The following is a 14,875-nucleotide window of genomic DNA, read 5'->3' on the forward strand; positions in this document are numbered from 1 at the left end:
CATATGTGTGTATGTGTGTGTGTGTGCGTGTGTGCGTGCATGCGTGCGTGTGTGTGTGTGTGTGTGTTTCTTTTTTTAGATCCAACTTCTCCATTTTTAGTCTGTCATTTTTGCCTATCAAACAGACACATTTTGACTTGCCCAACAAAGAACCAAGTTATCAACACTCACAGAAACTGACATTTTTAATTCAGGCTTCATTATGTCTTTGAATTATGACAGTGAAGTACAAAGACATTTTAAGAGTTTTTTTCATTGTTTTTTTTTTTTAATCCAGCATTGGGATGTTTATCTTTCTTGAGTATTCATATTTCCTTCTCTAGCTTTATTCTCAGTAATATATAATTAGCATTATCAAAACCATCAGCTATTATCCTTTATGACTTTTGACCTTTGTTTTTTTAGTATGTCTCAAGCTCACGTTCTCTAAAATAAGTAAAAACTCCTTGAGAGATTTTAATGAAATATCTTAAGGTTACAAAAACAATAATTTAAAGGGTGAGCACCTTTTAAACAAAAACAATAAAATAATTTAAAATGTGAATCTCTTTTAAGCCTGCCTAGGCAAGTAATGGGTTATATGATAAAACTATAGCAACAAGATAAATTTCAGAAAAAAATATTTTATAAATCAAACTTGCATTTGATGATAAGTGCAATTTTATAGTCTATATTTTAATCACACATTTTTAACCACTACTTTGCAGTTCTTGGCTTATTATCAATGCTATTTTGGGGTAAATTATATTTTTTTGCAGAAGCAAACATCCTCTTTGATTACAGATTACAATCACTCATTAGTCACACATTAGATACAATGAAAGCGTTTGGTAACTTGTCAGTGTAGCAAATGACTGCCCCAAAAGATAGACATATGTATCTTTAAGGGCAAATTTAATTTCTGACACCCTGTACAAAATTGTAAAAGCAATAGTGTCCAAAATAATAGGAGCAAAAGAAAACACACAATTTTTTATTTCCATGGATGCTATCTTTAGAACAATCTGCATGATGATTTTGGTTGTGATGCTTGTGTGTTGGGAATCTTCTAACGGACTCTTTATTTACCCACATCTTAATATAGCTTTAAATATCTGTTTTATCCAATGTACAATCTTAACAAAAGTAGTTATATTACCACGTCTGGTACTGATTTTTACATGTCTGACTTTGCTATTAAATTTCAAGAAGGTTAATATTGCTTTTGTAACCCTGTCATGAGTAATGCATTTTCCCAGTAAACATGTCATAATTTTAAAAGCTGCTCAAGAAGCAGTGTTTTTGTTGAAATAGTTTTGCATTCATTTCTCTATTGTTTTTTAACCATAATATAGTGTAATGCTTTGAAAAGAATACGCATATTTATGTAATTAACACTTTTTGTTTTTAGCAAAACCTTGCCCATTAAAAACTAAGAAGGGCTGAGAAAACCATATAAATGGGCAACTTTTCAATGACAATATTTGCATTCAATTTTAAATTACCATCAAGTCTATATCTTGAAATGTATCCATAAAAGGAGTGAGGGAAGAGTATATTCTGGTAATATTTTCTCTATTTTATTTTTTAATCTAAAATAAATGTTGACATTCAAAAGGTGCTTGCCACGCGTAGTATGGCAGGGTTCTATATTCTAGAAGAACTGAATTCTCTTTGGGTCAGTATAAAATTAGAAGCTTAAATATGGACACATAAGCACTCTTTTCTACTGCAGTCTTAATTCCTGGTGGCAGAAGTAAGATTTGGAAAGAATCCTAAAGATTAGCTAAACTCATGGTTTTCAAACTGTGTTCCCCTGAGCTGTTAGGCTCTTTGGGGATACTCAGGGTCATAAGGCCTCCCGCTTGGCCTCCCATCTTCTTGAGACCAGAGCATCTCTGCTTTTATCTGCTGTGACTATTAGAGTTCCAGGGAAGAAGGGAATCTCATGTTGGAGACAAAAAAGTAAAAAATTGTTGGCTGAGGCCATCTTATAGATAAAGAAAGCAGTATTTACTTAGGATGGGGTGCTAAGTCAGTGACAATGTCAGTTTTGTATCCTGGTCCCTTGTCTCTTGGTCTCAAGTTCACCCTACTAAATTACAATAAACTTTCCCTATACATACAGTCACCGGTCTTTTTATGTAGTCATCCTGAGCTATGTTACTAAAAACGCACACTAAGAAATCCATAACCCCATGTTCAAAATCAAGATGCTATGGAGGATAGAGTATCTAGGTAGTGAATGCAATTGAGCAGCATGTCGACCAAAACCAAGCCATTAATACTGTTAAGTTTGGGTGTACCATTACAGCCCTTAGGTAAAATACTGATTCACTTATTACTTAGCAAAATAATATTTAGGGAGGTTTTTTTTTTTTAATTTTTAGTTGTGGTAAAAAAAAATACATGATATACAACTTACTATCATAACTATTTTTAAGTGTCAAGTTCATAGTGTTAACTACCTGTACATTCCATTATTGTGCCTGGTGATATCTTTCTCAGTGGAAAAAATTACTTGGGACTTAAATCCAAAAGAAAGCTGATTTAAAGTATGTAAAGCTGAATTAAGATGCTACTTTTCCCCAGACATGTTTTATAGTGTTCCATAAGCTGTGCCAACTAAAAGAGGAATATGGTCAAATAATTTTTTTAAATTTTAAAATTTTTTTATAAACATATAATGTATTATTAGCCCCAGGGGTACAGGTCTGTGAATCGTTTACATACTTCACAGCACTCACCACAGCACACACCCTCCCCGATATCCATAACCCCACCACCCTCTCCCTACCCCCCCCAACTTCCTCATATCAGGGAGATCATATGATAGTTGTCTTTCTCGAATGGTCAAATAATTTTTGTAAATGTAGCATGCTATGTTCCTCCCTGTGAAATTCACAGGGAAAATTTGTATTTGAAAAACTCTGAAAGATCATAATGTAAAGATCTCTTTGAACTTTGTGTACTACAGAGTATCCCAAACTAATTTTCCATAGACTCTCTCCTCCTTTTTTGAAAAAAAAAAAAAAATTGATTTTTATTCTTCAGAGCTGATGTTTTGTAGCACACATTTTTAAAAATCTCCTCTAATAGAACTTTGGCAGATTAAATCAAGGCGGGGGGAGACCTGTAAGGCAATCTTCATGTGGCTCTGATTTACCAATTCTTTATCCACATCTTGTGGATAGAATATTAATGGATATCCCATTAGTTCAATCATTCAACAAATATTTAGGCACAGTGTTAAATGTGCCTAAATGCAGTACTGGGTAAATTTATCAGGGCCCCTGACCTTACAGAGTTTATAATCCCATTGCCTAAAAAAGAAAAAGGAAATACAAGGAGCAAAAGCAGTATTTGCTATTTCTGCCACTCAGCTTATCTGGTTATGTTTGTTTTGTTTTCCCTATTCTAAAATGAGGAAAGAGGTGGGGTGGGGGGAGCAGAGCACCAGTCTTGAAGTTTACAGTTTGCTCTTTGAATAGCGATATCCCAGATTTGCCTGAGGTCTACTTATGCATCAGCAATTGATCCATGATAATTCACTAGTAATCCAAAGATGGGCTTCTCTTATTTAGAAAGAGGGAAATGGGAAAGAAAAGAAAGCAAGAGAGGAAGGAGGGAATGTAGGAGGGAAAGAAAACACAGTGTTTCCTAGTCTTTTCTTCTAGTGTAACTCCTTAGCTGTTGATGTTACTTACCTTCCACACAAGATTTCTTTCCAGTGTCAACTGAAGACTGGTCATTGGTCTGCGTGTCATCATTATTTTTCTGATAATTCAAAGCGTAGCTCTCTAGCATTGTCAGCTCGTGGTAGTAACCATGGGTCCTACCTCTGTCAGGAAATATTTTCTCTAATTAGCTATCCAAGCTTCTCTCTAAGGCTTTGACCTTTATGCTGAAAATTTGTGCCTTCATGTGAGCAGCACATGTCTCCTAAACAAAAGACCAGCCCACAGGCATGAACATTGCTTGGTTATCCAGACCTGTCCCATCCCTAGGATACTCATACAGATCAACTGGACACAATCCAAAAGATATTCCTGAAAATTTCAAGAAAAGCCCCACCTTCTTAGTAGACAATGCCTTCATGTCCCTTTCTCTTGTATGGAAGTGAATGACTTGCAGGCTAATTCCTATATGTACCACTTGAAAAGAAATGTGGTAAAGGTTACGGCCTTTGGTCCCAGAGATCTGAGAAGAGAAGGGTGCAAAATTGAAGAGAAAAATTTAAAAAGAGAATTAAATTGAAGGAAGAGAAGGAAGACCTTTTGGTGGCTATGGTTTCCTGGCTGTATGTGCTGACATGGATGTGTCCCAGGTGATTCTCTAAGTGGGTCCTGAGCTGAATCCTCTGGAACATTGCAACTTCATTTTGCTTTTTCTCTCCTGCCAGTCCCAGCTTTTCCTTCAATGGGAACAATGTGAGATAAGATCATTATCAGAATACAATGAGGAAAGGATTTAGGAGAGAATTTGGGATTTTCAAATTAAAATTAAGAATTAACGTTAGTCTGTTTTCTTTTTCTAGTTAGCTGGGAATCCATTTCCAATTCCTTCTCCTTTCTGTCATTTGCCTATTGATAATATGGTAGGCCAGGCAGTGCTTATCCTTTTTATTCCTTTTAATTAACTTTTTAAAATCACGTATGTTTACTTGTATGGATTTCTATTCTCTCTTCTCACCAAATCTGTTCGGCTTATTTTTTATTTACACACCACTACCCACTGCTGTGAATTAACAATAACAAAAAATCTGCACTCTTCCCTTCCACCTCTTGAACTGGAGAAACAGTTAGCTAATAAGAGGCTAAATGAGCCTTAGAGTATAGAGAAGCTGGAATCCTTAAATTATTTAAATTGAAAAATGGCTGGTTTTACAATCAGAAAAACTCAAGTGGACCATAAGCCCTACTTGATTGTCCCCTCCTTATCTGGATGATCTTGTAATGACAGCTGGAGTTATCTGCCATCAGCATCACTGTCCACAAAAGCTTCTACTCTCTCTGCTCAACTCTTCAGCAGCCCTGGGGAGCTGGAGCTGTTTCAGGGGAGAGGGCCCTGGAGGATTGGAAACTTTATTAAAATGCAAAGCTGTCTCTAGTGACATAAAAGCTCAGTAAAAAGTGATGGATCCAAGACTGCAGAGCCAGAAATGATCGACAGAATGAAAAACTGAGATTTCATATACCGACACCAAAAGGCTCGGGTCAGTGTAAAATAAAAAGCAACATGAAATAAAACAGCAGTGTAATATACAGAGCAAGAGATGGAGGGAAAGGAAAACACCACGTTTCACCATGAGTAGTACGACAGAGGTCAGTGTCAGACTGGGCCCTTGCAGAATTTGCCCTCAGGAAGTAGCCCTCTGGCATGGATTGTGGGAAGTCAGGACAGCTGGCTGCTTTGAAAGGTTAAGGAAACACACACACACACACACACACACCCAGATATTTCTGATTTTCTCTTGGTAAGCAATTCATTCTTGAACTGTCATCCATGAATTTTCGGAGACTCTTTGTTACTAATAGAATTATTACTACTATAGACAGTAATAAGAGGCCATCACCCTTTGGCTTGAAATCTGGAAGTGGCCCTTCACTTCATTTGCCAAATAACCATGAGGAATCTAATCTTCTAAATATATTTTAAGTGTATTTGCCCAATTTGATCCATCGTTCTACAAAATAAGATCTTAAATTTACTTGATAATTTGTCCATTTAACTTCAAGGATTCCATGTTTATTACTCACTAATAAGTTGGAATATTGAAATGAAAATTGAGGCACTAAAATATATAACAATTAAGTAATTTGTTGTAAACCAGGAAAATTAAAAACAAGGCTCACTTTCAATTTGAGTATACTAAGCTCTTCATAAATCCCTCTTTATTTTGCTTCAAAATTACTTATTAGAAAAAAAATCACTCTGAGCACAAAAAGTCATAATTAATATTCAAAATACTTGGAGCTCATGAAAACCAAGGTAGTATGTTCCCTTTTGTACTTCACAGCTTTGAAAGCATTTCTTTTTTTTTTTGTTTGTTTTTAAATGTTTTTTTTTAATAATAACTATTTTTTTTCCAATTTATTTATTTTCAGAAAAACAGTATTCATTATTTTTTCACCACACCCAGTGCTCCATGCAAGCCGTGCCCTCTATAATACCCACCACCTGGTACCCCAACCTCCCACCCCTCCGCCACTTCAAACCCCTCAGATTGTTTTTCAGAGTCCATAGTCTCTCATGGTTCATCTCCCCTTCCAATTTACCCAAAAGCACATACCCTCCCCAATGTCCATAACCCTACCTCCCTTCTCCCAACCCCCCTCCCCCAAGCAACCCACAGTTTGTTTCGTGAGATTAAGAGTCACTTATGGTTTGTCTCCCTCCCTATCCCATCTTGTTTCATGGATTCTTCTCCTACCCACTTAAGCCCCCATGTTGCATCACCACTTCCTCATATCAGGGAGATCATATGATATTTGTCTTTCTCCGCTTGACTTATTTTGCTAAGCATGATACGCTCTAGTTCCATCCATGTTGTCGCAAATGGCAAGATTTCGTTTCTTTTGATGGCTGCATAGTATTCCATTGTGTATATATACCACATCTTCTTGATCCATTCATCTGTTGATGGACATCTAGGTTCTTTCCATAGTTTGGCTATTGTGGACATTGCTGCTATAAACATTCGGGTGCACGTGCCCCTTTGGATCACTACGTTTGTATCTTTAGGGTAAATTCCCAGTAGTGCAATTGCTGGGTCATAGGGCAGTTCTATTTTCAACATTTTGAGGAACCTCCATGCTGTTTTCCAGAGCGGTTGCACCAGCTTGCATTCCCACCAACAGTGTAGGAGGGTTCCCTTTTCTCCGCATCCTCGCCAGCATCTGTCATTTCCTGACTTGTTGATTTTAGCCATTCTGACTGGTGTGAGGTGATATCTCATTGTGGTTTTGATTTGTATTTCCCTGATGCCTTAAGAAAGATTTGTTAACCATGCCATCACCACCTAGTAACTACCAACAACCATTTATTGAGTGCTTACTGTCTTTCTCCTCAGCTCTTCTCCCTTTTCCAAGCCTTGTCATCAAACCTAATTTTCACTTCTGCTCAGGAACCTGGAAAAGGAAAAAAAAAAGCATTGGTCTCAATTACCCAACTGGTAATTTCTCTTTTTATGCAACTAGAAAGTTTGGTTAGCAAATGAAAAGCAAAAACAAAAACAAACAAACAAACAAACAAACAAAACGACTAAATGAAGTACCCCATTTCTTCAAATTCAGCAGAAGACATTAAGATTACTGGTTGGATCACAGTTATTCCAAGTGTCAGTAGAATACCACCCCCCAAGTACGTAATACTTTTGTCCTTATTTTTCCTAAAAATATTGTGTTTACACTTGATATGTTTATAAACCAAATTTTTGTGATGAGAAAAGATTGGCAGAATTACTTAAGATGTTTTTTTCAGGTTCAGTTAGGAGATGGTTTAAGATGTGACCTTGTAAACAAGCTTCCTTCTCCAATGTGAAAAAACAAGGTCTTCTCTGTCCCAAAAAAGAGACCAGGCACCAGAAAACAGAGAGGCCCCTTTGTCCTGCTCTCCCCTCATCCCCATTAGTATGCACTGCTGCAAACTTGAGGCCAGTGAGGAACTTCTTTGACTTGGGCGGTTGGTTTGTGCAAACTCCCAACCTTTGTTCCACAGGGACACTCATGTCAAATGATAGTCCCTCATAGGAACTGTAGGTCCTCCATGTTCCCTCGTTCAGGACAGTGTAGTGTAGTGCAAGTGAGTGAAAGCAGTGCTATTATAAGGATAACCCTGAGCTTGCTGGAATTCATTCTTAAATAGGTCGTGTGGAAACCCCAGAGCTTTATTATTATTTAACATTTTATTTTTAAGATTTTATTTATTTAACAGAGAGAGAGAGAGAGAGCACAAGCAGGAGTAGCTTCAGGCAGAGGGAGAGGGAAAAGCAGAGTCCCTGCTAAGCAAGGAGTCCAATGTGGGGCTCGATCCCAGGACCCCCGGGGATCATGACCTGAGCCGAAGGCAGACGTCCAACCAACTGAGCCACCCAGGTGTCCCTATTTTATGTTTCTTATAACATATTTCAATCACAGCTGATTATGACACACCAGAGATCATGACACTGGGGTTGAAAACTATCTACTTCATCAAACTGGCAACCAAACTGGCAGAACTAATAGATGATAAGAGATGCTTAGATTCCTGGGGCCAACCCAAGGTCTGAGAGGGTGCTCTGAATCAACTCTGGTTCTTCAGAATCTTTGTGCAAATGACAGGACTAAAGGGTACTGCTCTGCCCCTTTCAGCCTGGTGCCCCCCTCGCACCCAATGGGTTCAACAGCCTCGAGTTTATGGGGCAGGGCAGAGTATGTTTACATTAAACTAGGATTTAAATAAGCATAAGAAACCGAATACTGTTAACAACATGAAATTCATTTTATGGGTCATGATGAAATGTTTGTCTTTTATTGGTTATGTTATTGGCATGTGTTAACTTGGACTTTACATTGAAAACAAAATTGGGGTGCCTGGGTGGCTCAGTCAATTAAGCGTCTGACTCTTTATTTTGGCTCAGGTCATGATCTCAGGGTCCTGGATTCCAGGCCTGAGTCAGGCTCCATGCTCAGCCGGGAATCTGCTTGAAGATTCTCTCTCCCTCTCCTTCTGCCCATTGCCCCACCCACATGCTTGCTCTCTCTCTCAAATAAACAAATAAATCATTTTTAAAAAATTGTTAAATAAAGAAACAGGCCAATACTGAGGGTGCCTGGCTGGCTCAGTCAGTGGAGTATGTGACTCTTGATATCAGGGTTGTGGGTTTGATCCCCATGTTGTATAGAGATTGCTTAAAATAAAATCTTTAAAAATAAAAGAAAAGGCCAAACGTGACACTATATCGTGGACAAGTTAAATCAGAATCTCTGAGAATGGGTCCTAGGTATCAATATTTTAAAGCTCCACAGATAATTCCGATGTGCAACCAAGGTTGAGAACCACTAGTCGAAGGAAGGGAAAAGGCTGGAAGAGGGAGCTCAGTCTAGAGAGAGATGCTAAAATTGTGGTGATACAGTTGTAACTGGTGTTATTTAGATTTGTCAGCCTGGTATTCTGAGAGCTGCTGGGGACACTGGAGATGGGCCTAACACATATCCAGACAGTAGTCACTCCCTGCCTGTCTCTGTGCATCTGTCCTTGAAGCCTATACCTCTGGGAGTCAAGGACAAGAGAAGTGGTGACTTCTCCACAGCTACAGAATTGTCTCAGAACTGATTCAGTAAAGCCTTTCTCTACTTCTCTTTCTTTAGAGGCAGATCAAAGTAGAGAGTTCTGGGCCTACTACAAACTTCCTCAGAATAGATTCAGAGCAAAGTTTAAAAAAAATAATATAGGATGTCTATTGTGAGTAAAGTACTGACTTAATCCTCATTACAACCCCATCAGGCAGGTATTAGATGTGCCTCCATTTTACAGATGAAGATACTGACAAACAGCCATGTAAGAGGGCTGCCCTGAGGTCATACAGCTAATGTATATCTAAGTCTGGACATTTACTCTAAGACAGATGGAAAACTGACCAAGGGTCACCCTCGCTATTCATGGACAGCTGTCTGTGTCAAAAGAATCTTCCATTCATTAGATAGAGAATCAAATTAGTATGCTAATTGTGTTCTTTGCAAGTATGTGTAAGCAAGCATTATACTCACAGACATAGGAAAGAATCTTAGTATTCAGACACCAGTATGGTATGTGTCCTCTTTTGAAACATCATCACTAGTTCTCATGACCCATTTAAGTCCAATGGAGTTTCTTTGATTGAAAAAAAAAAAAAGTGTTTGGAGTAGGTAAGAGAACACAGCATATACATCTAAGCTCAAGCTCACATGAAACCTTTGGAAACTAGATATGTGTCCTTGTTACAACATTTCTGGAAAATGGAAATCCTCTTGAATTTGTAGTCGTAGGAAAGGAAAAGAAAATTACATTTGGTTTGTTCTTCCTATGAAGCCCTAGAGTGGGATAGTGTCACTGGGTTTGACATCAACTCTAAACATCTGGAGCCATCTGTTTCCTACTTCTTTCAACCAGAAATTGCTAGCTACCTAAAGAAACAGCCTAAGGTAGGATGAGCCCTCAGCCAGTTTGAAGAACGCCTATCTTCTGTTGACTCATCAAGCATTGCCTTGTCTCTATTACCTTAGGTTCTGTTGCTCTAACTCCTTCTTCTTTAACCCTTTCCCAGCTTACTGGCACATCTTGTCCCTCTCCCTTTCCCTCTCAGCGACCTTATTCCCTGTCCCTCTACCCTCTGGGCCAAAACCTGCTCTCAGATCCTTCATTCATATGAAGGTAAAGGTGGTTGGTAACAGCTAAAAATAGTTATGATTTCTGGGGTGATAGGCACTTTAACAGAGATCAAATCCTTTAAGCTATAAGGGCAGTGTTCTTGTGACATAATTATAGGCAGTGGTTCTCTGGAGAATGATGATACCTCTCCAGCCTTGCCCCTCCCATGGCTGCCTGCTGTTTTCCTGAAAAGGTCAGTGCCTTTCATGTTTTTATTCCAAGTGCTTGGCATGCTGAACAGCATATTTGGCACTCAGTAATGAAGGAAGCGCTGGCCTGAGGAAAATTCACTGCAACAATAAAGATGCCCTGACACAGATGAAGGGGAAGATGTTGGATTCATTTTGAGACAAAATTCCATAGGAAGAAGCCAGGGAGAGCAATAAGAGGAGATAACCTAGTACCATCATTTGAACTCTCCAAGAAGACCATGTCAGTTTTGAGAGACTTCTGAGAATTCCAGCCATCCCTCAGATCTAGAAATCTGGTTTTACGTAGCATCTCTGCTGCATTGCAATTTGTTGTTTTTGAGTTGCACACAAAGTGGGATAAAGAGTAAATGAGTCATTCCAAAAATATTTGTTAAGCACCTATTATGAACCAGGAATGCTGCTAGCTAGGCACTATAGAGTTGCTGTCCTCATGAAGCGAACATTCTACCTAAAGAGCCTAATGTGAAAGCATTTATTATGAAGTTCGGTATTTAATCAGAGTCATATTGAGTGCTGCAAAGGAAAATTGCAGGGTACTAAGAAAGCATGGAATAGAGGGATACGACCTAACACAATAGGTCAGGCAAAACTCCTCAGAGGGAAAAAAAAAAAAAAAAAGTCAGTTAAGCTTATTCCTGAAGGATGAGTGGGAGTTAGCTGGGCAGAGAATTCATAAAAGGAGTGGACATTCCTAATAAACGTTTGATCCTGAGAATAGTCTTGGTTCCATTTCTTGATGTTGCCTGGCTAGAAAACATGTTGAGGTTTTAAGAGTAGCTACTTATTCAATCAAGGCTCTGAATTCAGACAAAAGAAAATATTGGCGTAAAAAAAAGAATCATTTCCATAGATGTCAACAACTTCACGCAACACACACATGTGTACTGTGTCTTGCTCTTTTTCGGAGCTCTCACCTGGACTGTTAGCATGAATGCCCAGTGGACATACCCCAGCAGCACTCTTGAGGCCAGCAGCTTTCAAATTCCGAAATGTCCACAGACTAGACTGTCTGTATAGCTCTATCCAGAAACTCTGGGTGGAAGAAAAGGAGTTAGGAAAAAAGAAATGAGTCAAGGAACAGAAAACCTCAGAGAGGGCCTGGTCTATGCTAGTCTGGTCTGTCTGACCATCCCACCCTTCTTTTATTTAATATGGAGCCAATACTTTGTATATCTGCAAAAAAGACATTCCCAAGCTCATTGTGCCATTTTATACATCATCTTCCCTTGCTCCTGTTCTTTAACTAATGAAATTCTTTTTCCTAAAAACTTAGTTCCCGCATCTTATCCTCTTATCCCACTGTCCCAATCTAATTTAGATATCCCTCCTTTGTGCTCTCATACCATGCTTCACTTTTATACCTTATCACAGCTATATTATAATAATTGATTTACTTATCTGACTTATCTACTTCATGAGGGAGTAAGTTCCTTAAGGGCAAGACTCATGTTTTAATCATTTTCGTATCCCTAGTCCCTAGAAGAGTACTTAAAAATCCACTGAATGAATTAATGTTCATGCATGATAGTTACTTTTCCTTTCTTAGCCTCTGGAGAGATGTGGAGACCTAGATTTTGCATATCTGGTAAATAAGCCTGGATTTGTATGTAGGAAACTTTTGACCCATGCCAGTCTGAAATTCTCCATTTGTAGATAAGCCTGTTGTAGTTACCTTAACTGGGCTGGTCTCTACAGCCTTTCTTTGAAAACATCTTAAGAACTAATAATAACAGGTATACATGGTCCGGCTTACCAGTACATTAGTTAAGAACAAGATTGGTTTTGATATTCAGCACTGAATAAGATAGAACTCTAGGCATTTGTCTGATATTTTAGTCAATGCACTTTAAATAATTTCCATATTTCATATTAGAAATGGCATCATTTTGAAGCTAGAAGCAAGGAAAGTATTAATTGTACCTAGCAGGATATTGCCACATAGTAAGTACTTAAGTATTTATTTAATGAGAAAAGGAAAAGATACATTAAAACATAAATAATTGGATGCATTATGAATATAGCAAATTCACAAGAGTCCTCAAGCCATGAGTTACAATAAGGGACTTATCATTGGCAAAAAATGACAAAGCCATCAAACATAAAATATAAAAGTTATTGGAGAGGTGCCTGGGTGGCTTAGTCAGGTAAGGGTCCAACTCTTGATTTCAGCTCAGGTCATGATCTCAGAGTCATGAGATCAAGTCCACGGCAGGCTCCGTGCTCAAAGGAGAGTCTGTTGAGATTCTCTCTTTCCTTCTCTCTGTGCCCTTACCCCAACTCACGTGCTTTCGCTCACTCACTGTCTCTCTCAAATAAATAAATAAAATCTTTAAAAAATTATTTAAAAGTAGAAGCTATTGGAAGATCACACCTTCCAACCAAACAAGATCCAAATATCATTCAAATAATGAAAAAAAAAAAAAAAGGCTAACCTGGAGAAGGCAAATGTTTGATATATGAGGAGAATGTATTCTAAGCTCAAGAGAAATCCCCATACAAGCCAATCTTTCTTCTCATCCCTCCCTGCCACATACAACTACCACCCCCACATGCACAGGTCATGGGTGTCTTATCTCCTTGTTTTCCTGAAATAATCTGATTTGGAAAAGAAGATGTTTAGAGATGAGAGTAGGGGAAGAGAAAGTTTCCTTCAGCTGAAATTCTCCTTCCTTTCCTGCCTATGATTCTTCAAGGTAGGCATAATTCATTGCCACCGCCTCTATGAAAGCCTTCTCTGATCTTTGAGAGCCCCCAACTAATTGCCCATTTCCTTGCTCTCCCTCTACAGCTTACCTCTTCCCCTCCTTTGCAACTTATTCCATGATCTTTTATTGTAGTTGCCTACATCTATCTACCTATACCTGTCCTTCCTCGAGAAAAGGAGCTTTGAAAGAGGGGTTGTTTCTCATTTATCTTCATATCCCACTCACCCTCTCGAGCTTTCTCCATTCCTAACCTCGAGCCTGGGAAAAAGTAGGAGTGCTGATAATGTTTGTTGGATGAAGGCAGGGAAGAAGGAAAGAAGAAAAAAAAAAAGGAAGGAAGTTTATTTCTGGAGAAAAGAGCCTTTGCCTTCTTTCCTCAAAATAATATCTCTTTCTAAAATCAGGGCAGCCCGTTTCCTTTCCCTAGGCGTTAGGGTATGTGCCCTTGAACACCTTAGTTTGGCAAAGAGCCCAAATTCCATCTCCAACCAGCTGAGTCACTTTCAGTTTCTTTGTGGTTCATTCATGCTTTTCCCCTTCATTGACACATTAACATTTCATGGTGAGTGGGCCCTGTTCAGCTAGCAGCCCCTCTCAGCCCCCGCACCTCTAAGCTGTCCTCACTTCACTAGTTCCCAATTGCCTGCCTCTCGGGGGGCTCTGTCATTGTCAGCATATAGCTGGAGGAGCTGTTGGTTCGCCGTTGCCTTACTTAAGTTTTCATTATTAACAACGCGAGCCAAACTCAGAATGAGAGCCCTCTGCCAGAGGCGATCTTCTCTTACGTGTTCTCCTCAGAAGTACCCTGGTTGTTTTAAGAAAATGAGAGAAAAATAGATAGTGAAAGAACTGGTCAAATCTAATATTTGCTTCATTTGGTATCCTGTCAGAATCTCTCATTTTTATTTTCCTCAAATACCTGTACAAATCTTACCTCCATGCCTTCTACAACCAGGACTTCTGACACATTTCTACTTCGATCTTGTTTTGTACGTCAGCAATTTCTACCCTAACCTCGAGACAAGCAATAATCCGTGAACAAATTTTAGTAATTAAAGATCTAACATCTCTAAGCATGGAATACAAGTTTCTGTTTATTGATTTTGAAAAGGAAATTTCATGTGCGTGTGTGCGTGCGCACACACACACACACGTGTGCGCGTATTTGTTACAAGCTTAGCATTTCAAGATTTACTTTTGCATCTTGGGCCCTTAGTAGGTGCTCAATAACTCCCTGCTGACACAGTGATTAGTTTTAGTAGCTCCCTGTTATTTCCAGAGACACAGCATTTTCCAGACTTTTCTGATCAACAAATGAAATGTAGCTTTTCTTAAAGCTGTGGAAATAGAATAATTCATATTGCGAGGTTATTTATTACCAGCCAGACCCTCATCTTGCTCTACGGGGCTCTGATAATCACCTATTTCAGAAGCCATTAGCCTTCTGTGTGTTGCAAAGCACTCTTCACCATAACGTGTCTATGCCTTTGTATTCTAGGGGAAGGAATGGTGTGTACTGAAGTAACAGACCTCTGTTGACCAAGTAAGAAAGTCTTTGATGCACAAATAGTACATTTAACTGCTTTTATT

General features: G+C 38.7%; 1 long non-coding RNA gene across 1 annotated transcript in view; it reads right to left on the reverse strand.

The window, feature by feature from the left end:
* Positions 1 to 6,952: 6,952 nt before the first annotated feature.
* LOC122908728 overlaps positions 6,953 to 14,875 on the reverse strand; it is a 71,977-nt gene continuing 64,054 nt past the window's right edge. Inside the window, exons 2-3 of the long non-coding RNA XR_006385017.1 lie at positions 11,495 to 11,612; positions 6,953 to 7,109 (exon numbers count right to left, since the gene is read on the reverse strand). This is a non-coding gene — a long non-coding RNA (uncharacterized LOC122908728). The remainder of the gene's footprint in view (positions 7,110 to 11,494; positions 11,613 to 14,875) is intronic.

Source organism: Neovison vison, chromosome 6, assembly GCF_020171115.1.
Source record: "Neovison vison isolate M4711 chromosome 6, ASM_NN_V1, whole genome shotgun sequence".
NCBI classification, from domain to species: Eukaryota; Metazoa; Chordata; class Mammalia; order Carnivora; family Mustelidae; genus Neogale; species Neogale vison.